Source organism: Scyliorhinus torazame, chromosome 7, assembly GCF_047496885.1.
Source record: "Scyliorhinus torazame isolate Kashiwa2021f chromosome 7, sScyTor2.1, whole genome shotgun sequence".
Taxonomy (NCBI): domain Eukaryota; kingdom Metazoa; phylum Chordata; class Chondrichthyes; order Carcharhiniformes; family Scyliorhinidae; genus Scyliorhinus; species Scyliorhinus torazame.
This window is the reverse complement of record NC_092713.1, coordinates 195420899-195444907: the sequence shown is the minus strand read 5'-3', so window position 1 is coordinate 195444907 and position 24009 is coordinate 195420899. Positions and strand designations below refer to the sequence as shown.

Here is a 24009-nt window from a genome sequence, read left to right as displayed (position 1 = left end):
CTATCCCCCTAACCCGATAACCCCTCCTAACCTTTTTGGACACTAAGGGAAATTTAGCATGGCCTATCCACCTAACCTGCATGTGTTTGGACTGTGGGAGGAAACCGGAGCACACGGAGGAAACCCACGCAGACATGGGGAGTACGTACAGACTCTGCACAGACAGTGACCCAGCGGGGAATCGAACCTGGGACCCTGGCGCTGCGAAACCACAGTGCTAACCACTATGCTACCGTGCTGCCCACTTAAAGAATAGTCATTGATGATAGAACCAGGGGTAGCCTGAGGAGAAAAAGATGAATATGCAGCTGTGAGTCGAGTTTAAATTGCCGTGGTAGGGTGAGGTGCAGCTACATGTGTGGTGTTTTGTGGTGCTAATTTTAGGATGGTTGGCACAGTGTTCACAAAGACCATAAATAGAATCATAGAATTTACAGTGCAGAAGGAGGCCATTGGGCCCATCGAGTCTGCACCAGCCCTTACAGAGCACCCTATTGAAGCCCACGTATCTACCCTATCCCCGTAGCCCAGTAACCCCCACTTAATTTTTTTTGGGACACTAAGGGCAATTTAGCATGGTCAATCCACCTAACCCGTACATCTTTGGACTGTGGGAGGAAACCGGAGCACCTGGAGGAAACCCATGCAGACACGGGGAGAACGTGCAGACTCCGCACAGTGACCCAGCCGAGAATCGAACCTGGGAGCCTGGAGCTGTGAAGCAACTGTGCTAACCACTATACTACCATGCTGCCCTGTGATAGCTTTTATATTGAACAAAGCTAAAGATTTATTTACAGTACTTAATTGGATTTGACACTCCTATATAATAAACAGTTGATAATAAACATACAATCTACACTCATCTACTACTAATCTCTGCACTAATACAATAACTACGATCTGTTCTCACTCACACTCCTTCCTAGTTTGTCTTCTAGCTTTCTCCTCAACCTCTCACCCACAATGCTTAGCATCGATACCTTACATAGTTCTACATCTCGCTCCCTCTAGTGGTTGATTTGGACATAACATTAACCCTTATAGTTCTGTACATTTATCACAATGTCACAATGAGGACATCAAAAAGCAAAGTCAAGGAATTTGAAGGCCATTCGAAGAACTTGGAAAGGAATGGTCTGGTGGGGAATATGCAACTCAATTGTAATGAAGGCACAATACTTGACATTCTAACGGAGCTGTAATTTGTGGAGCCAAGAAAGCACTGGGAGTCGCCATGATTGAAGGCAACCAAGATGTGGGCTAGTATCCCAGCAGCACTGGAGAGACAGACATACGGGAGTGAAGCAAATGAAGGGAAGGGAACAACAGGGAAAAGTTAGGAGTCAACTGTGTTGCCACAAATTCAAAAAGGCAGCTGATAAGTTTAATATTTAATAGCCTGTTGATGAGTTGGAAAGAAGTGCAAAATTCCTAGAATGGGATCATTCCTTGCATTATTTAGATACTTTATGAGTTGAGAAATGCTCTGTCTTTGGACTTTTTGTAGGTGGTAGCAGAGATTCCCTGCAAAATATGGAACTGCACCTTAAATTCTCTCAGATCCCATTTCACCATTTGAAGAAGAGCAGGGGAGTTGTCCCCAGCGTCCAGGCCAATATTTATCCCTCATCCAACATCACTAAAAAACTGATTATCTGGTCATTATCTCATGCTGTTCATGGGAGCTTGCTGTATGCAAACTAGCTGCCAAATTACAATGCATTATAATTTTGCATGCTAATTTTGCTGAGAATTAAATCAAAGCAATAAAAAGTAATTGAAGTGCAGTGGAGCAGCAAGATATTTCTCCATGGGCTAACTGTGAGTGTTGAAACTATATCCATGGCAGACGTGTTCAAACACAATCCACAAAATTATTCCTTACTTTGTAATAAGGGGCTCCAAACTAATATTGATGAACTGAAGCATTGGGGCCATCAGGATGGGACATGAATAGGGGCACGGAGAGAAGAAATAATGCGGGAGGTCATGGAGAGGTGAAGTCAAGTTTGGGTTTCAAATTTGTCAGTCTCAAGAAGAAACATGAAATTTAAATGCTAGATGAAAGTACAAGCTGAGATGTGAAATGGATTCAGGCTATGGCATGTCCATTATGATAAAAGATTCAAGGAGAGAGATTTCACCCATTATTTTGGTATCAGAAAATGATACATTGGTGTCCTTCTGAATTGGGGTGCTAAGGTATATCTTTAACTCGAGGTGACTTTTCATCACAATTTCCATTTCAATTCTCTTCCCATACATAATGGTGCACTAAGGCAGACTTTTGTCTGTTCTCATAGCTAGTGTTATGGGCGAGGCTTTTTCAGAACACCAAAATGTATCATGGATTCAACCCACTTCCCCCTTTAATGTATTTGTTGCTTTTCCTAGCACACGGCTTGTTCCCTAGGTGTGGGATTACAATTATGGACACGTGGGTTTTTAAACACAAAACACTGTTTATTCCATGAACTCAACTTAACATCTTAAATAAACATTGGATCTCTTAACACCCCTTACTTCAAAGATAACTCCGAAAATATTGCAACAGTAAATAATTCCTCAAAATGTTCCTTCAAACTTCCAAGAGACTTAACACCTTTAAACAGAATTACATCAGGTTAAAGCCTTTACTATTATGAGTTTAAATCACCCAAATGATCCAGCGAGTCTTTCATGGCAGACATCACGGCAAATCCAGCTCACTGCAAAACACAGACACTCCCCAAGCTCTTTTCAAACTGAAACTTAAAACTGCAAAATGGCTGATCTAAAGCCCAGCTCCACCCACTCTCTGACATCACTGTTTTCTTAAAGGTACATTGCTTAAACATCCATGTCTTAAAGGTACTCTCACATGACACTAGTGATTCACGGATCAGGTCGCTAGTCTGTTGCCAGAGACTCATAGCTTAAGGGGCGCCACTCCACATCAAGCATGGCTGGCCAAGGGTCTCTTCTGCTCTTACCATCAGCCACTGGCTTGTTGGAAGGATTTCGCAGGTTGACACTCAACCAGTTTTGCTGTGTTCTGAACGCACCTTCCTTGGCCATCAAGTCCTGGGTGGGACTCAAACCCGGAGCTCCTGGCTCAGAGGCAAGGATCCTATCCACTGTGCCACAAGACCTCCCTCATCATGATTTAGGGATAATCATGAGGGGAGGCAGAGCAAGGCATAGTGAAAGAGGGAGTCAATTTATCTTATATGCTCCTCTTAAGGCCAGTGTCTCAATAGCTTTAGATGGGGGCCAGGAATATCTTTGGGCCTCTGTTCATAGGCTGAGATAACAACTGTGGAGTGGAGGAGCCCCTGAGGAATCTATCCACCTAGAGCAGGCTGTGCATCCACCATCTGGAGAATAGGTAATGAGGAAAAATAGCATGTATTTATACAGTGCCTGACATACACAGACCTGATATTGCCTTCCACAACTTCAGGCCACCCAAAGTTCTTCGACAGCCAATTAATCAGTTACTGTTGGATTGTAGGAAAAAGAACAGGTCACTTGGCAAAGCAAGATCCCCAAACAGCAATAAGGTAATCACCAAACAATCGACTTTGACGAATAAGGGCATGGGATCCTTTATGACCACAGAGAGAACTGACTCTTTAGCGTCTCATCCAAAAGACAAAACTTCCAAAAGTGCAGCTGCTTCACTGAAGTGGCAGCAACTGTGTGCTTAAGTCTCTGGACTGGGGTTTGATCCCATGGCATTCTGCCTCAGGCCCGTGTGTTGCCAACTGAACTAAGCCAGGGGAGACCCGAAAAAAAAAAAGGGAGATGGCTAGAGTGAATACCATCAGGAGGAAAGACTAGAGCAGGAGGAAATTCGTAACCAAACTTCTTTTTATAACCTGCAACAATCCTTCGATGAGACAATTCTCAGTTTTCTTGACTCAATTTTGAGTTTAACAATTTCAGATTATGGGTGGGATTTTCCTGCCCTTCCCACTGATGGGATCCTCGGGTAACGTCGAAGGTGATGCCCTGCAGCGAGTACTCCGGCGGTGAGACGGTAAAGACATAGGCGGAATGGGTAGATCCCGCCGCTGGCCAATGGCAGGCTGCCTCTGCTGCCGGATCACTTTCTGCAGGGAGAGCTGGAAAATCCAACCCCATAATCCCAACCCACATTTGGTTCTATTTCTTTGCGGTTTTTGGTTTTATGCCTTCAGCTGGCAGCTGTTCTTCATTCTGCCATTCACACCTCCTCTCGACACACCGTTTGCTTCTTTGTTTCTTTTCTTGCCGCTTTAGCACTCCCTTTGGTGCAGCATGACAGCTGGTCATTGGGAGGACATATGGACGATAAGGGAATAGTGTAGATGGGCTTTAGAGTGGATTCACAGGTCGGCGCAACATCGAGGGCCGAAGGGCCTGTACTGCGCTGTAATGTTCTATGTTCTATGACCAACTTCTTTATTATTTAATCTCTCTTGTCTTCCATCCTATTACAAACCTTCCCTTTTGTTTTTTTCTTCCTCCTCTTTTCATCTGCTGAAAACCCAACAACATTTTTAACTTCTCGCCCCAGTTCTGAGGAAAGGTTTTCTCAACCTGAAACGTTAACTCTGCTTCTCTGCCCGCAGATGCTATCTGACCTGTCGAGTATTTCCAGCATTTTCTGTTTTAATTTCAGAATTCCAGCATCTGCAGTATTTTGTTATTGTAACAAAGTCGGTTTAACCTCATTCAATAATGCGGTATCATTCATTGTGGCGTCTTACTGTCCATTCACCTCTGACATCTCAGGCCTGGATTTTCACCAGGTGGGGATGATGGTGGAACCCCTTAAAAATAGTGGCCGGAACGTAGTTCTGGGATTTCGACCCCATTGCCAAGTTTTCAATTTTCCAGAGTGCCAATTAAGGGTGCGGGGCTGGTTCAGGTCAATAGCCTGCACACCACATTCCCAATCTGACTGGCTCCATTGCGGAGATAGGCATGCCTCATTCCTCTCCCATTTTTATGGATTAGGGCCAGGTTGTTGTTCATGACACCTCAGAGATGTTATGAACCATAGTCTGGATCAGGGAACCTTTTAAAAGGCCACTCCAAGATATCATCTTCATGCTGCATGACAAGGTTTGCCTGTTGAAACAACCTCAATGGCTTCTCATGGCCCCTCTGCGAAGCTATTCCCCCCAAACAACTTCGATGGCCCTTTTTTGGCTCCTATGGAAAGGTTTATCCCTTCAACCCCTCACCCCCTCAATGGCTGCTCATGCTCCCTATGCCAAGCTGTGGTACTTCCATGCTCAGCAGAGATCAGAGAACAAGAGCTGTCAGTGAAGGAATATTTTCAGTGGGGTTTAGGTGATTCAGTTGCTCTCAGCCAAGAATACATAATGAGATTTGGCCTGAGCACCAGGGAAAATATTACTTGATTGACAGTTCGGGCTCCTGGGACGGGATTCTCCGAGCCTCCGCGCCGTGTCAGATGCCGGGACGCGAACCTCCGGCAACCGGAGAATCGGCGGCAGTTGTGTGCGCACGGTCGACGCGGCACCGGTCGGGGGACGTTGCAGCGTTTCTCCGCAGTCGACCGGCCTATTTCCCGCTGCCGTGGTTCATGTATGGTTCCACCTGGCTGGAGCTCGGTGCGGCGGCTGCGGTGGCCGTCCTGGTGGGGGGCGGGGGGATCAGTCTCCGGGGAGGCCTCCAGTACGACCAGGCCCACGATCGGGGGCCACCGATTGGCAGGTGCGCGCGATCTGTGGGGGGCCTACCTTCTTCCGCGTCGGCCGGCTGCGTGGGTCTGCCATGGCGCCCAGGGCCAGCGGCCGCCACGCACATGCACGGAACTGCGCCCGGCAGTGCAGGGCCGCGTATCGGCAGCCAGAGTTGCGTGGAGCACTCCAGCACCTTGCTGGCCCCCTGTGGACCATGGAATCGCTGGGCCAAGAGGTCCGTTAATGCCGGCGTGAAACACTCCAGTGTTTACGCCGGCGTCAACACTTAGCCGCCGTTTTGAAGAATCCCGGCCTTGATCTCTGCTGTCAATTGCACAATGCACATTTACACAAGCTTAATAGGATGCAAGTGCTTGCAGTTGAGTTATTGAAACTTTCAAGGGTCAGGATGATTAACTCTTTAATTGCCAAAAGTCAAAGGAGATTTTTTTAACATAGTGGAACGCTGTGAATGAATGAATGACTACTTTTTAAAGCTTTTTTTAATACATCATATTGTTGCTTCTATACAGAATATATTGGGTCAATGTGCATGTACGTGCATACCTTGGCAGAGAGGGAATGAGGGGCAATATGGGTTGTTTGGGGGACATAACTTGCCATTAAGGCATGAGGTGCTATTGGGGTGCTTGGGGGGCACACCTTGGCATTGAGGGACCATTGAGGGTGGGTAAGAGGCATGAGGTTGCATGGATGAGGCATGAAGAGTGTGCTGGTGGAAGGGTGGCGAGGGAGTGTGGGGTTGAGGGCTGGATGACCTTTCTGTTTTTATTTTAACTGGGATGAGTTTCCACAGTACTGAGGCAGGCCTTTTCAGCAGCCCGATTCAGAAGATGGCAGCCCCTGTGGCTGCCTCCAAACCTTCTCCCGGCTTGGCTGGCCTGACTCCAGCGCCCACCTGTCCCCCCTAATGGTGAAAATCCCATCCTTGCTTCCGAGACGAGTGGGCCATTTCAGGAATTTTCCTGACTCCTGTAACTTGCCTCGAGGATATAAATCCAGGCTCCAGTGTCAGCTTTGCGTGCTTAAATTTCTGGAGTGGAGTGCTCACTTGGAATAGGTTTCCTATCACCTTCATGGTGGTCAGAAATGAATTTCTCCATCTTTTATCCCCTGCTGTATTGGCCTTAAGTATTTTATTTTAAATCAGTGTTTTTCTGCCTCTCCCAGCATGATGAGGACAGGGAGAGTACATTTGCCTGTCACAATGGGACTGGGACAGACTTTTGCTCATGCAACATGCAGGCTCCCAGGTCAAAGCTGACAGTGCCAAGGCCAAGGTAACACCTTGTCTAAATTATTCTTTCTCATTTTTGTGTCGGTAGGTATTCCCTGCTGTTGGTAGGTTAGTTAACTTGTCAGTAGGAATTCCTGGATTGGAACAGGAACTTGGGCACTGGCCCGATTTTCTCCTTCCCCAGCCCCTATTCTTTCAGCCCAAATGTATTTCCCCTTAGGAAGGCTGTCAAGAATTTGGAGAGATGAGACCTGGAGTGGGGGATGGTGGGGGAGGGGAGGGGGTGGGGGGTGGGGGGGATTGCAGTGGGGTGCTGTGTAGGTCAAAGCCTGAGAAGTGGGTAGGGAGGTGTAGGGGGGTTCGGGAACAGGTAGTCCAGGAAAAACCTGAGGAGCGAGAGGGGATTGGGGGTCTTGTGCCAATATCGACTGGGTGTTCAGCTTGGTTCACCCCCAACCCTATTACCCTGGACCCCAAAACTCTCAGTAACCCTCAGGGCTTGCATAAACCATCTCCTCCTCAGCGGTCCTGCCAGAAATGTCCCTGGACCTATGCCTGGCCATATTCCCTGGGCCGGGGTCTGAGAGGGCCACCATTGAACCTGACTTTGGAGTGAACTCCGAACCCCCCCGACCACAGATCAGACCTCAGAGACACCGCCGGCCCAGACACCCTGCCAACCCCCAGACAGTGTCAAACTATCCTCATCACAAGCACGCACCTTCGAAACCGGGAGGAGAGTGCTGTCAGACTGTACCAGGCTCTACTGGCTAGCATCTGCCAATGCACACTGTGCCGGGTCTGGACTCCACAGTGTGCAAGGGAGGAAAGAAATGTGGGACAAATAGCATCCCAGGAATCCCAGAAGCAAATTCTGGGACAGTTCCTGAGAATCCAGGACAATAGTTAAAAGGAAGTTTAATAGAGGCAGCCAAAATTAGGCACGGATTCAATAAAGTGAATAGGGCAAAACCATTCCACTGGCAGGAGCCCAGTAACAAGAGGACACAAATTTAAGGTAATTGTGAAAAGAAGCAAAAGGAAGGCAAGGAGAAAATGATTAATGCAACAAGTTGCTATGATCTGGAATACACTGCCTGAAAGGGTTGTGAAGCCAACACAATAATAATGTTCAAAATGGGAATTTATAGCTGGAAAAGAAAAAAAATGACAGTGCTATGGAGTGGAGTGCAACTGGTTGGATAAGTCTTTCGTGACAGTCTGAATAGCCATTTCCGGTGCTGTAGGATTCTCTAATTCTGTGGCAGCAGATGAGAATGATGACTAAACCTGTGGGTGTCCGTGCTCAGTGTGGTCAGAAACAATCACCTTCACTCACTAAGCTATGGAAGAAGCTCTAATTGCATAGCTTTGAATCATGCTTAAACCTATTGGTGGGGAGGGAGGGGGTGAGGGGGTTAAATTTGACAGTCCCCCAAAACAAGTATGGGGATTGCAATGTCAAATGAACGCCTCGCTTGTTGCTTCCTTTGCAGGCAGCAAGCCAACTTCTTACTGCCTGCTGATTTGCATGCTGGCTGTGTGTACAGCTAGCACTATCTGTGCTGCTGACTGGCTGCACGCCTCTGTTGGAGGCTCGGATACATGAGGAGCTGGCACTACTTAAAGCCAGCCTGCGCCTTGTAAAGAATTGGTATATTCTAGCTGGAGCAGGGTTTGTACAAGGGGGTTTGAGCAGGGAGAAGAGTGAATGACACAGGGGGCGAGAGCGTGCTCCAAGGTTCTCTGACGCTGCACTGTTTTGCAAGTTGCTGCTTATTTCCTGAGCAGAGGAGGTATCTGGAGCTTATTTCCTTAATATAGGCTCATTCACATAATCAAGAGCCCAGGCATAGGTCGGGATTTTCCATTCCTGCCTGCAGCAGGAATTGTCGGGGGGTGGGGGGGTTGGAAAATTTGATGGACCAGCCAAAGGTCTGTTGAATTTGGGAGGGGATTTACGCTGGACCGGAATATCCCTGACATAGACTCACTTTTCCTCCCTTCATCCGTGTCCCTCCCCACCGCCACCCCACCACCTTGGTGATAACTGGTTCTTATGTATTTTTAGGAATAGTGCCCTAAACCGTTCCCCATAACAACTGTTCTCACTCACTACGAGAGCGTGCACTTCATTATGACAGGATTGTAACATCAATGCTTTGGTAGAGGAGGGGTAGAGAAGGAGAGGTGTGATCATTCCACAAGGGCACTCCAGGCAAACTTTGCAAAGTCAGTGGAAGCAGATATCCAATGTTTTTAATTCCAGGCGTTCAGCCAGTAAGACCCGGAGGTGCAGTCATAGAAAGTTCAATGATAAGGTCAGTGGATACATCTTCAAATGCCACATCCAACTAACAGCACCATTAGGCTAACACACTGCTTAATGTACCACACTCCTATCACTCACCTAACAATAATCTCAAATCAATCACGACTCACACCTAAAGTTCATAATTTCACTTCACCTTCACACACTTAATACTGCTCCAAGCCTGATACCCACATCCCACAGCTTGCAAACCCTGCCAGCTATTCAACTATGATAGCCTCAGCCAAGCATACAGAACCACACCCACTTCACACATTTTCCTCTCTATTGAAGGACAAGATGGATCACAAATGGAGGCAGAAGAACTAACCAGCATGCCCCCCTGTAACGGAACCCCACCTTCACAAGGAGGAAGTGGTGCTGGATGGACATTATTCGAGTGACCATGGTTAAAGCTGTGACTAGCAATGGGGCTGAAACCATCAAACATGACAGTCCCCTCATATTTAATCCTCCTTCTCACACCCTAATACCCCTTCATTCCACAATCACTTCTGATTTACCAGCTCCAGATGGTTTTATGCATCCCTTGTGATCCACAGTCCCCTCACCACAACCCTATCCTTGTAGCTTTGTCTTTTCAGATACACAAACCTGGCTGAGCAGTCATGGAAGAGGAAGAGTGAAGAAGATATGCAATTACCTATTGTCATACTTGACGCCAACAGCTCAGATACTAACAGTGTGTACACGTCAGCGGAGAACATGGTGGCAGGATCTGTATGTGGTGAGACACTAGGCAAAGGTTGGCTGCAACCAGGGCAGGAGACAAACCCTAGCTGCACCTGAGTTCTTTAAGGAGGGTCTTTTGTTTAAAAGAAAATTCCAATTAGGGGGCAATTTAGCATGGCCAATCCACCTATCCTGCACATCTTTTGGGTTGTGGGGGTGAGACCCACGCAGACATGATGAGAATGTGCAAACTCTCACGGGCAGTGACCTGGGGCCGGGATCAAATCCGGGTCCTCGGCACTGTAAGGCGGCAATGCTAACCACTGCGCCACCATGCCGCCCTACACCTAAGTTCTGCAGCAGAGGATTCAGATGAGGACTTTTATAGGATGAGCTACAATAACAAACCTGAAACTACCCCCCTGCTGCTGAATGTGGATTCAGCAAGTGCGTGTTTCAGACATGGCATTAGCTGGTGTTGACATCAAATCAGCATACTCACTGATCGATACTACAATCCTCCTACGCTGCATTCTTCCAGAAACTCAATGTGCATGCTTATGTCCTCACCAAAATGGCATCTCGTGCACCCCTACCAGAACTGTGTGTGTGTGTGTGTGTGTGTGTGTACAGTGACTGCCATTTGTAGCCAAAACAGGGCAGCACGGTGGCGCAGTGGTAGCACTGCAGTCTCACGGCACCGAGGTTCCAGGTTCAATCCCGACTCTGGGTCACTGTCCGTATGGAGTTTGCACATTCTCCCCATGTTTGCGTGGGTTTCGCCCCCACAACCCAAAGATGTGCAGGGTAGGTGGATTGGCCATGCTAAATTGCCCCTTAATTGGAAAAAATTAATTGGGTATTCTAAATTTAAAAAAAATATTTTTTTTTTTAGCCAAAACAGCTCACGAAGGAGCTGAAGTTTGCAGCCATCATTTATTGAATGACTGATTCCCATGTTCGTACTATAGCAGCAAACAGTGCGATGGAAGGATTAACCTCATCAACCCAGAGCTTTGCTCTGTTCATCCAAGCACACACCATGTCCCATTTTTTTCCCCATAAATTTACCGTACCCAATTCAATACCCAATTTAGAGTACCCAATAGGGGCTGGTTTAGCACACCTGGCTAAATCGCTGGCTTTTAAAGCAGACCAAGGCAGGCCAGAAGCACGGTTCAATTTCCTTACCAGCCTCCCCAAATAGGCGCCAGAATGTGGCAACTAGGGGCTTTCACAGTAACTTAATTTGAAGCCTACTTGTGACAATAACCGATTTTCATTTTCATTTTTTACAATTAAGCGGCAATTTAGCATGACCAATCCACCTACTCTGCACATCTTTGGGTTGTGGGGGCGAAACCCACATAGACACGGGGAGAATGTGCAAACTCCACATGGACAGTGACCCAGAGCACACCATTTCCCATTGACCCATCACCCCTGTGCTCGCTGACCTACAATACCGACTTGAAGACGTGCCACAATTTAAAAATTCTCATCTTTGTTTTCAAATCCTTCCATCGCCCCACTCTCTTCTTATCACTGCAATTTCCTCCAGCCCCGTAACCCAGCTGGGTATTCCTGCTCCTCTTAATTCTGATCTCTTTCCTCCCCAATTTGAATCACTTCCCTCCATTGAGGCCTTCAGTTGCCTAGGCCCTCAACTCCCCTCCCGATACCTCTCCGCCTCTCTCCATTACTTTCCTCTTTTAAGACATTTCTTAAAACCTACCTTTTCTGAGCGAGCTATTTGTTAGCTTCCTTAATATCTCCTTTTGCGATTCAATATCACATTTTGTGTTGCAAAGCCCAGTTATGTTACTGTATTAAAGGCTGTTGTTATTAAATTGAAATTATTGTAACTGCGGGATCAATTAAGCCGACAACCTGAGGGGTCGTAAAGGTCACGGAGAGAATTCGAGGCAGGCAGAGATCTTTCAGGACTCCAATCGTTTTCCCAAATCCTACTTTTCAGTTCAAAGCACAATGTACCGTCTCTCCTCTGCCTGCATTCTTGCAGAAATTAATGGCAGAGCCAGAGGTGAAGGTAGAAAACATTACACTGTGACACATCTGCATTTATTACCTCCCAAGCTATTCCAAACTATCTGTCTGTGATTTATTCAGCTTGTTGCCTCTTGAGGTTAAATTAAGCAAAGCAGCTCCCTGATATCAGGACGTTATGTACAAACTCTCCAACGTGCAGCATTATTAAAACACGCAGCTAGCTAATTAAGATCAGGTAGTTCATTGAGTCAATTCACTGATTGCCAGTTGGAATTTCAGCAACCTAATGAGATGCTAAGTTATGCAAATAGGTAGAATAAATACACTGTACAATTTTGGCTGGCGAAAGCTCCTGGAACATTCTGTCAGTTCACATGAAGTTTAGTTTGAGATTACTTGTCTCTATTTAAATGCTCGCAAGCAGAGGTTGCGGCAGCGATGGATGCAGAGAAAGCTTCTGATCGGGTGGAGCGGGCGTACCTGTGGGAGGCGCTGGATAGGTTTGGATTTGGTGAGGGCTTTATCTGGTGGGTGCGATTGCTATACCAGGCGCCTGTGGCAAGCATGCGCATAAACCGGCTTAGGTCGGAGTATTTTAAATTGCACCGGGGTACGAGGCAAGGGTGTCCCCTTTCCCCGTTATTATTTGCTCTAGCCATTGAGCCACTGGCCATCACACTGAGAGCTTCAAGGAACTGGCAGGGGCTGGTCCAGGGGGTGGTGGAGCATCGGGTTTCGCTCTATGCAGATGATCTCCTCCTGTATATTTCAGACCCACTGGCGGGGATGGGGGAGGTCATGCGGTTCTTAAGGAAATTTGGCAGTTTCTCAGGCTAAAGGGCAGGAGAAGAGACTGAGGGAGCTGCCACTGAGGAGGGTAGAGAAGAGCTTTCGTTACCTGGGTATACAGGTGGCTCGGAAGTGGGATTTGTTGCATAAGCTTAATCTGACCCGGCTGGTGGAACAAATGGAAGGGGGCTTTAAAAGATATGACATGCTCCCGCTGTCACTGGCGGGGAGGATACAGACCGTGAAAATGGCGGTCCTCCCCAGGTTCTTATTTGTATTCCAGTGCCTTCCCATCTTTATCACTAAGGCCTTTTTCAAGCGGGTTAATAAGATCATCTCGGGATTTGTGTGGGCGAACAAGACCCCACGAGAGAAGAGAGCGCTGCTGGAACGCAGTCGGGGGGACGGTGGGCTGGCGCTGCCGAACTTTTGTAACTACTACAGGGCGGCCAACATTGCCATGATCAGGAAGTGGGTATTGGGGGAGGGGTCGGCATGGGAACGGTTGGAGGCGGCGTCATGCAAAGGCACCAGTTTGGAAGCGCTGGTAACGGCACCTCTGCCGTTCTCGCCGACCCGCTACTCCACAAGTCCGGTGGTGGTGGCGACACTTAAGATCTGGGGGCAGTGGAGGAGACACAAGAGGGTGGAGGGAGCATCGGTCTGCACCCCGATATGTAATAACCACAGGTTGGGATGGACGGCGGGTTCCAGAGTTGGCAGAGGGCGGGTATTAGAAGGATGGGTGACCTGTTTATGGATGGGAGCTTTCCCAGCCTGCTGGTGCTGGAAGACAAGTTTAAATTACCGCCAGGGAACGGCTTTAGGTATTTACAAGTGCGAACCTTCCTGAGGAAGCAGTGGTGGCCTTCCCGCTGCTGCTACCACAGGGGATACAAGACAGAGTAGTGTCCGTGTTGTGGTATGTATTAGGGGTATTACGGTACCCTGTGCTGCCGAGAGGCTATTGGTTGCTAGACGCTGTGTCCCGATTGGATCAGCCGCCTGCTGGCTCTACACAGTAAGGCGGAGTGTAAGAGCCTGGGTTCTCCCAGCAGCCGCATTCTGTAACTGTGCTGCTGGGGAACAAGTCTGCGTAATAAAGGCATCGATTGACTCCTTCTCTTCTCGTCTCGTGAGAGATTGATCGTGCTACAATTTATTACGTAGACTTAAAGGACATGGAGCTCCGAATCACTCCGGAGTGTCTGCGAATCAGCCCCCACGCGGCAAACTCAACAGCCACTTTTAAACACTGGCTAGCGTGTTTCGAAGGATACCTCAGAACGGCCACCTGCGTGACTACAGAAGGCCAGAAAATGCTGGTCCTGCATTCCAGGGTGAGCCCGGAAATCTACACTCTCATTGAGGATGCAGAGGATTTCCAGTCGGCGTTTGCCATGCTGTTCGGCCCGTCAACCAGTTCTACGCACACCAGCAGCTCGCGACGAGACGGCAGATCCCCGGGGAATCGCTGGACGAATTCTACAGTGCGATGTTGATCTTGGGGAGAAACTGCAACTGCTCATCGGTTTCGGCTAATGAACATACGGAACTACTAGTTCGGGATGCCTTCGTAGCAGGTATGCTCCCGTCTCAAATTTGCCAGCGATTGCTGGAGAGAGAGACGCACTAGCCCTCAAGGAAGCACAGGCCCTCGCTGTGGCCTGTGGCGTCACAGGATGTCCGTGCCTACGCCCCCGACCGCGCGGCTGCCCCTTGGGCTCCGTGGACCCAGGCCACGACTGACCCCCCGGCACCCCCCACCCTCCCGCAGGCCTGTGCTGCCAGAGCGCCAGCCCACCCGGGGGGGCCCCGCTGCTACATATGCGGGCAAACGAAACACCCCCGGCTGCGCTGCCCGGCCTGCTCAACACTCTGTAAAGGGTGCGGCAAAGAAGGGCACTTTGTAGCGGTGTGCCAGGCCCGGGGGGTCGCCGCAATCTATCGGGGAGAACCTTGACCCCAAACTCAACCCACCCAACGATCCATGTGCGGCCAACGGGCGTCGCCATTTTGGGTCCCGGACTCCAAACGCCCCCGACTGCGTGGCTGCCCCTTGGGCGTCGTGGACCCCCACCACGACCGACCCCCCCGGCACCCCCCCACCAACCATCCATGTGTGGCTAACGGGCACTGCCATCTTGGGTCCCGGACTCCATGCGGGAGGGAGGGACGCCGCCAACTTGGGTCCCGGACTCCATGCGGGAGGAAAAGGTGTGGCCATCTCAGGTCCTGGACTCCATGCGGGAAGGATGGGCGCCGCCATTTTGGGTCCCAGACTCCACACGCCCCCGACCGCGCGGCTGCCCCTTGGGCACCGTGGCCCCCCGCCACGAACGACCCCCCGGCACCCCCCACCCTCCCACAGGCCTGTGCTGCCAGAGCGCCAGCCCACTGGGGGGGGGGGGCCCGCTGCTACTTTTGCGGGCATACGAAACACCCCTGGCTGCGCTGCCCGGCCCGCTCAGCACTCTGTAAAGGGTGCGGGAAAAAAGGGCACTTTGTAGCAGTGTGCCAGGCCCGGGAGGTCGCCGCAATCTATCGGGGAGAACAAGGACCCCAAACTCAACCCCCCCAACGATCCATGTGCGGCCAACGGGCACCGCCATTTTGAGTCCCGGACTCCATATGCCCCCGACTGCGCGGCTGCCCCTTGGGCACCGTGGACCCCTGCCACGACCGACCCCCCCGGCACCCTCCCCCAACGATCCATGTGCGGCCAACGGGTGTCGCCATCTTGGGTCACAGACTCCATGCGGGAGGGAGGGACGCGGCCATCTCAGGTCCTGGACTCCATGCGGGAAGGATGGGCGCCGCCATTTTGGGTCCCGGACTCCATACGCCACCGACCGCGTGGCTGCCCCTTGGGCACCGTGGACCCCCGCCACGACCGACCCCCCGGCAGCCCCCCCCCCCACCACCAACGATCCATGTGCGGCCAACAGGCGCCGCCATTTTGGGTCCAGGACTCCATGCGGGAGGGAGGGGCGCTGCCATCTTGGGTCCCGGACTCCATGCGGGAGGGAGGGGCGCCGCCATCTCGGGTCCTGGACTCCATGCGGGAAGGATGGGCGCCGCCATTTTGTGCTCCCCCAGCCACATGCGATCAATGGGCGACGCCATCTTGTCCACCCCCGACCGTGTGCGACCCGTGGATGCTGCCAACTTGGCTGACGGTCACGGACGCCGCAATGGACGACTTTACGGGGCCTGAAGAAAACGCCCCGATGCAGCAACAACGACTGGCTTCGGTACCCCTGGACCAGTCGTGGCCCGAACGCTCCAAACGGCAACAACGATGGTACTCGTCAACGGGTACGAGACGCCCTGCCTGATTGACTCTGGGAGCACAGAGAGTTTTATACACCCCGATACAGTAAGACGCTGTTCTCTTCCGATCCACCCGAGTGATCAAAACATTTTCCTGGCAGCAGGATCCCATTCCGTAGAGATCAAAGGGTTCTGCATCGCGAACCTCACGGTGCAGGGGAGGGAGTTCACGTCCTCCCCCACCTCTGCGCTGCCACACTCCTGGGGTTGGGTTTTCAGTGCAACCTCCAGAGTTTAACATACCAATTCGGCGGCCCTATACCCCCACTCACTATCTGCGGCCTCGCGACCCTCAAGGTCGACCCACCTTCCCTGTTTGCGCACCTCACCCCGCATTACAAACCCGTCGCCACTAGGAGCAGACGGTATAGCGCCCAGGACCGAACCTTTATCCGGTCGTAAGTCCAGCAGCTGCTGCGGGATGGCATAACCCAGGCCAGCAATAGGCCCTGGAGAGCCCAGGTGGTAGTTGTAAAGACCAGGGAGAAGCAGAGGATGGTAATAGACTATAGTCAAACCATCAATAGGTACACATAGCTGGATGCGTACCCTCTCCCCTGCATATCCGACATGTCCAATGGGATTGCACAATACAAGGTCTTTTCCACGGTGGACCTTATGTCCGATATCACCAGCTCCCTATCTGCCCGAGCGACCGCAAATACACTGCCTTTGAAGCAGATGGGGGGCTCTACCACTTTTTAAGGGTTCCATTTGGCATCACTAACGGAGTCGCGGTCTTCCAACGGGAGATGGACTGAATGGTTGACCGGTACGGTTTGCGGGCTACGTTCCCGTACCTCGATAACGTCACCATCTGCGGCCACGATCAGCAGGACCACGATGCCAACCTCCGAAAATTCCTCCAGACCGCAAACGCCCTGAATCTCACGTACAACAGGGAAAAATGCGTGTTTAGCACCGACCGTCTAGCCATCCTTGGCTACGTAGTGCGGAATGGAGTTATAAGCCCTGACCCTGAATGCATGCGCCCCCGTATGGAGTTCCCTCTCCCTCACTGTTCCAAGGCCCTGAAACGCTGTCTGGGCTTTTTCTCTTATTACGCCAAGTGGGTCCCCCACTACGTGGACAAGGCCCGTCCACTAATCCAGTCCACGGTCTTTCCCCTGCCGACAGAGGCCCACCAGGCCTTCAGCCGCATCAAAGCGGATATCGCAAAGGCCACGATGCACGCGATCGACGAATCCCTCCCCCTCCAAGTCGAGAGTGACGCGTCCGACGAAGCTCTGGCGGCCACCCTCAACCAAGCGGGCAGACTCGTAGCCTTTTTTTCACGCACTCTCCACGCTTCAGAAATCCGCCACTCCTCAGTGGAAAAGGAGGCCCAGGCCATAGTGGAAGCTGTGCGACATTGGAGGCAATACCTGGCCGGCAGGAGATTCACTCTCCTCAATGACCAACGGTCGGTTGTCTTCATGTTCAATAATGCACAGCGGGGCAAGATCAAGAACGACAAGATCTTGCGGTGGAGGATCGAACTCTCCACCTATAACTATGAGATCTTGTATCGTCTCGGAAAGCTGAACGAGCCTTTCGATGCCCTATCCCGCGGCACATGTGCCAACGCACAAGTGGACCGTCTCCGAACCCTCCATGAGCACCTCTGCCACCCGGGGGTCACTCGGTTCTATCACTTCGTAAAGACCCGCAACCTGCCCTACTCCATCGAGGAGGTCAGGACAGCCACCAGGAACTGCCAAATCTGCGCAGAGTGCAAGCCACACTTCTACAGGCCAGATAAAGCGCACCTGACAAAGGCTTCCCGTCCCTTTGAGCGCCTCAGTCTGGACTTCAAAGGCCCCCTCCCCTCCACCGACCGCAACACGTACTTCCTGAACATGATTGACGAGTACTCCCGGTTCCCTTTCGCCATCCCCTGCCCCGACATGACCGCGGCCACGGTCATTAAAGCCCTCTGCACCATCTTTACACTGTTCCTTTGCCCCGCCTACATACGTAGCGATAGGGGGTCCTCCTTCATGAGCGACAAACTGCGTCAATTCCTGCTCAGCAAAGGCATTGCCTCGAGCAGGACGACCAGTTACAACCCCCGGGGGAACGGTCAGTAGAGAGGGAGAACGGAAAGGTCTGGAAGACCGTCCTGCTGGCCCTAGGGTCCAGAGGTCTCCCAGTTTCCCGCTGGCAGGAAGTCCTCCCGGACGTCCTCAACTCCATGCGGTCGCTGCTTTGTACAACAATGAATCAAACACCTCACGAATGCCTCCTAGGAAGTCCTCCTCCGGAACGTCACTTCCGACCTGGCTGGCAGCCCCGAGACCCATCCTGCTCCGAAAACTTGTGTGGACACACAAAACGGACCCGTTTGTCGAGAGGGTTCATCTCCACCACGCGAACCCTCAATACGCCTACGTGGCGTACCCCCTCCCTGCCACCGGCGCATCCCACAGACGCCCCCTTCCCGGGTGGATCGGTCCTCCCCCCAGTAGCGACTAGGGGTAATGGAGCAGGAAGAGGCTACGCTCCCAGAGATGACGGTGCCCGAGCCAGCGCCTGCATCACCACCAGGGCTGAGACGATTCGAATCATCAAATCCGTATAACAAAGCAAGAAATGCCTCTGTAAATAATTCAGTTGCCCAGTATAAGTGGTATTACAAATAGTACCGGTAGTTTGATATCGGAGCATAGCCGCCGTGTTAGCGGCATCCTAGGTACCGACTCTATAAACCCCTACCATCATACGGCCCACTACCCTCGCCGGGTTCTTTTTTAACAAGGGGTGAATGTGGTGGTATGTATTAGGGGTATTACGGTACCCTGTGATGCCGAGAGGCTATTGGTGGATAGACGCAGGGTCCCGATTGGATCAGCCACCTACTGGCTCCACCCGGTAAGGCGGAGTATAAGAGCCCGGGTTCTCCCAGCAGCCGCATTCTGTAATTGTGCTGCTGGGGAACAAGTCTGCGTAATAAAGTCATCAATTGACTCCTTCTCATCTCGTCTCGTGAGTGATTGATCGTGCTACAGTCCGGTACCTGGGTGGGGGAGGAGAAGGTATCGGAAATCTACCAGGAGCTGTTGGAGGCGGAGGAAAACCTGGTGGAGAAGCTTAAAGGCAAGTGGGAGGAGGAGTTAGGAGGGGAGTTAGAGCCGGGACTATGGGCGGAAGCCCTAAGTAGGGTCAATTCTTCCTCATCATGTGCCAGGCTCAGTCTCATACATTTTAAAGTGGTTCACCGGGCACACATGACGGCAGCGAGGATGAGAAAGTTTTTCGGGGTAGAAGACAGGTGTGCGGGGAGCCCAGCAAACCATGTCCATATGTTTTGGGCATGCCCGAAGCTTGAGGAGTTCTGGCAGGGATTTGCCAGGGCAATGCCCAAGGTGCTAGGATGGTGCCGAGTCCAGAGGTGGAGATCTTTGGAGTGTCGGAAGACCCGGGAGTTCAGGGAGTGAAAGAGGCCGACGTTCTGGCCTTTGCCTCCCTGGTAGCCCGGAGATGGATCCGGTTATTGTGGAGGGTCTTGAAGCCCCCGAGTGTAGCGACCTGGGTCAGTGACATGGCTGGGTTTCTCAGCCTTCCGAAAATAAAGTTTTCCTTAAGAGGATCAATGTTAGGGTTCTCTCGGAGGCGGCAGTCATTCGTCGACTTTCTTGGGGGAATTTAATTGAAAATGTCAGCAGTAGCAGCTTTCCGAGGGGCGGGGGGGTTAGTGTGTTTGTTTTTTGTTATTTTCGATGGTCTGTGAAGACAAGGCCGTTTGCGGAAATATCTATTTTTGCACTATGTTAATGTTTAACGCCTATTGTTCTTTTTCTGTTTTTGTTATAACATTTTACAAATATTTCAATAAAAATATTTTTTTTTTTAAATGCTGGCAAGGTCTGTAATCCTCTGATTGGCTACTACAACAGGGAGCTGCATGTTTTGTCTCTTAAGTATGCTGACTCTCGCTTGAGTAGATTTCTACCAGCTTCAGCCACTTTCAAATGCCTCGGCCAATCTCCCCTTGAGCCGGGCACCAGGTCACCAGCCTATGTGACTCCGGAGAAGCATCACCTCACCACAAGGTCCCGGGTGTTTTCACTCTGCCCTGAGGTCAATCTTGAGTTGGCTAGCGATGAATTCCCTCATTCTACCTCAGCTAAGTCAGTACGGACCATGAATTAAATCTGTATGGAATCTTCCTTGTCTTCCGGCATGTTCAGCCCAACACAAATTCCTGACGGTGCTCACTGTACCAACACTGATCAACACCAGCGCTGGGTCAAGACTATTAATGAGAGGTCACTGCAAAGCCTTGCTGACCTGTTCCCAACAAGCCTGCAGCCTTACCCCAAAATGGAGGCCTTGAAATAAGGCTAGGAGGTAGAAGTAGGCAACCGCAGGACACTTTTGTTTAAAATTCCTCTCCACACTACAGTCGAGTGATAACCCATTTCTCTGAAACCCATGTGTGCCTCAGCTGAATTAGCAGAGAGAGAGGAATTTCAGAACATGGCATTACGCTGTTCATTTATGCAGATTAGGGTTGCCAACTCTGGATTCATTCCAGGGGGTTTTCCTCTTGCCTTCCAACTGCTCCACCCCCACATTCTGCCCCCTAACTCCAATTTGTTTATTTTTCCTTTGCTGGCTTTAAATAGTTCTCACTTGTTTATCTGCTGTTTTACTTTTTTACGCTTTCAGGTGGCAGTTGTTCATCATTCTACCATTCACACCTCCTCTAGACATATCTTTTGTTTCTATACTTGTCCCCGTTACTCTTTCACAATGATCACTTTTGTCATTTAATCTCTCTTGTTTTCTTCCCTATCACAGGCCTTCTCTTTTGCTCTTTTCCCTAACATCCCCCTTTCCACTTTCTCAAAATCTATTGCATTCTAATTCTTCCTGTTTCAGTGACCTAAAATGTTAACTCTGTTTCTCTTCATAGATGCTGCCTGACTTGCTGAGCACTTTCAGCATTTTCGGTTTCTATTTCATATTTCCTGCAGTATTTTGCTTTTGTGTTATTGTAGTTTGGACTGACACAGTCCGTTAAATCAGAAATTTCCAAACTGGGTTTGGGGAACCCTGGGGTTCTGTTAGATACATCCCGAGGTTCCATGGTAGGCCAGGCTGGTGCATAAAAATGCTATGATCAGCGGCTGGCTTCAACATGCACTGGCTACTGATAGGCTCACTCGTAAGCCTTTGGGCTGCCAATGCAGCAAGAAGCCAGCTTCTGACTGGACACGTTGGAAACTGCGGGAAAATAAGTCCTCAAAGGTTCAGGTTAGGACAGAGCGCGGAGAGTGGAGCAAGGTAGGCAATGGTTATGGGGTAGGAGGGCAAGTGACCAAGGGGCAAAAAGGGAAGTGGCCATTGAGCAGAGGAGAAAAACCTTGAGGGGGAAAGACCTGAGTGTGTGTGCGGGGGGGGGGGGGGGGGGGGGGGGGGGGAGAAGGAGGTGTGCGAGTGTGTGCATGTGTCAGAGACACGTGAGAGTGTGTGTGTGAGAGAGATGTGAGCGTACACGTGTGAGAGAGAGGTGTGTATGTGTGTCTGTATGTGTGTGAGAGAGCGGGAGGTGAGTGTGAGTGTGTAATGGGGTGTTCGAGTGAGGGGGCATGGGGGAAAGATGTGTGAGCAAGAGAGAGAGGATGGTGAGAGTGTGTGAAAAGAGGTGAGTGTGTGTGTATGATAGAGAGGTGTGTGTGTACGAGGGTGAGAGGTGGGGGGGAATTTGAGTGTGCAAGAGAGAGAAAGTGGTGCGTTTGTGTGTGAAAGCGAGGTGTGAGTATGTGTGTGTGAGAAAGAGAAGTGTGAGTATGTGTGTGAGAGAGAGAAAAAGAGAAGTGCAAGTGTGTAGGCAACCCTACACACTTGCACTTGGGGGTGGGGGGTAACAATAACCACAATATGATTGAATTTTACATCCAGTTTGAAAGGGAAAAGATTCTCAAGCTATTTTAACCTTATATAAGGGTAAATATGTGGATATGAAAGCTGAGCCAGCTGTTGTGAACTTGGACACCAGGCTAGGAAATACATCAATAAAGCACCAGTGGCAGACATTTAAGGGGATATTTCAGAATACTCAGAATTTAAAAAATGCTATAAAGAACAATTCTTCATTGGGGGTTGAATAGTAGGGCCCATGGGGCGGCAGTTTTGGTGGACAAGCGGGTGAGCTTTCAAATGGAGAAGGTGATGGCGGATCAGGGGAGTAGATATGTGATTGTAATAGGTGCCCTGAAGGGGAAGTTGCTGGCGTTGGTTAGCGTATATGCCCCCAATTGGGATGACGCGGGGTTTGTGAAGAAAGCGCTGGCTGCAATTCCGAATCTGGATACCCATGAGCTGATTTTTAGAGGGGATTGGAGTACAGTGCTGGAACTGAGGGTGGACAGGTCCCAGCCTTGCTTGCTGACCTCATCGGGGGGCGGAGGGATGGTGGGGGGGGGGGGGGGGGGTGAAATGTGCAAATGTGATGCCGGTGTTTCTGAGGGAGGTGGGGGTGGGGGGTTGCCCGAGGATGTTTGTCAATATTCTGCAATTGTAATTTCGGATCATGCTCCACATTGGATGGATGTGATCCTGGAGAAATAGTTGGCTTAGAAGCAGGGGTGGAGGCTGGATGTGTGGTTGTTGACGGGCCAGAGTTTCTGTGCTAGAATGGGTAAGGTGATTGAGGAGTATGTGGGTTAATTGTACTGAGGAGGTTTGGGAGAGACTGAAGGAGAAGATGATTTTGGTTTGGGAGAGACTGAAGGAGAAGATGATTTTGTTTAAGGCTAAGGTGATAAGGAGGAGAGAGAGGAACATCAACAAATGAGATTCTGCAAGTGGAAGGGAGGTACGCGGGGGACCTGGGACTCCTGGTGCAGAGGAAGGAGTTGCAGGCGAGGTTTGATCTGCTGTCCACGGGGCAAGAAGTGCATCAGCTGAGAAGCGCAAAGGGAGCTGTCTATGAGTGTGGGGAAAAGGTATGTCGTATGTTGGCATGTCATCTCCATCAGCAGGATGCGGCAAGGGAGATAGTTCGGGTTCGGGATAGGGCGGGTGAGCTGGTGGTGGCCCCAGAGCGGATTAATAAGGTGTTTGAGGAGTTTTATAGTGACTTGTAAAAGTCAGAATCACCAGAGGATGAGTGGGAGATGAGCAAGTTTTTGAGGAGGTTTGAGTGCCAGAAGGTGGCACTTTGGTAAGGCCACATTTGGAGTACTGTGTACTGTTCTGGTTTTAGGAAGGATGTGGAAGCTTTGGAAAAGGTGCAAAGGAGGTTTACCAGGATGTTGCCTGGAATGGAGAGTAGGTCTTACGAGGAAAGGTTGAGGGTGCTAGCCCTTTTCTCGTTGGAACGGAGAAGGATGAGGGGCGACTTGATAGAGGTTTATAAGATGATCAGGGAATAGATAGAGTAGACAGTCAGAGACTTTTTCCCCAGGTGGAACAAAGCATTACATGGGGACATAAATTTAAGGTGAATGATGGAAGATGTAGGGGGGATATCAGAGGTAGGTTCTTTGCCCAGAGAGTAGTGGGGGCATGGAATGCACTGCCTGTGGAAGTAGTTGAGTCGGAAACATTAGGGAACTTCAAGCAGCTATTGGATAGGTACATGGATTACGGTAGAATGATATAGTGTAGATTAATTTGTTCTTAAGGGCAGCACGGTAGCATTGTGGATAGCACAATTGCTTCACAGCTCCAGGGTCCCAGGTTCGATTCCGGCTTGGGTCACTGTCTGTGCGGAGTCTGCACATCCTCCCCGTGTGTGCGTGGGTTTCCTCCGGGTGCTCCGGTTTCCTCCCACAGTCCAAAGATGTGCAGGTTAGGTGGAGTGGCCATGATAAATTGCCCTTAGTGTCCAAAATTGCCCTTAGTGTTGGGTGGAGGTGTTGACCTTGGGTAGGGTGCTCTTTCCAAGAGCCGGTGCAGACTCAATGGGCCGAATGGCCTCCTTC

At 50.4% G+C, this 24009-nt stretch overlaps 1 protein-coding gene across 1 annotated transcript in view; it reads right to left on the bottom strand.

Moving 5' to 3' along the window:
- The window catches only part of LOC140426764 (dedicator of cytokinesis protein 2-like), a 1003703-nt gene that overhangs the window by 167632 nt on the left and 812062 nt on the right, over nucleotides 1–24009 (bottom strand). The gene's annotated exons all lie outside the window — the stretch shown is intronic.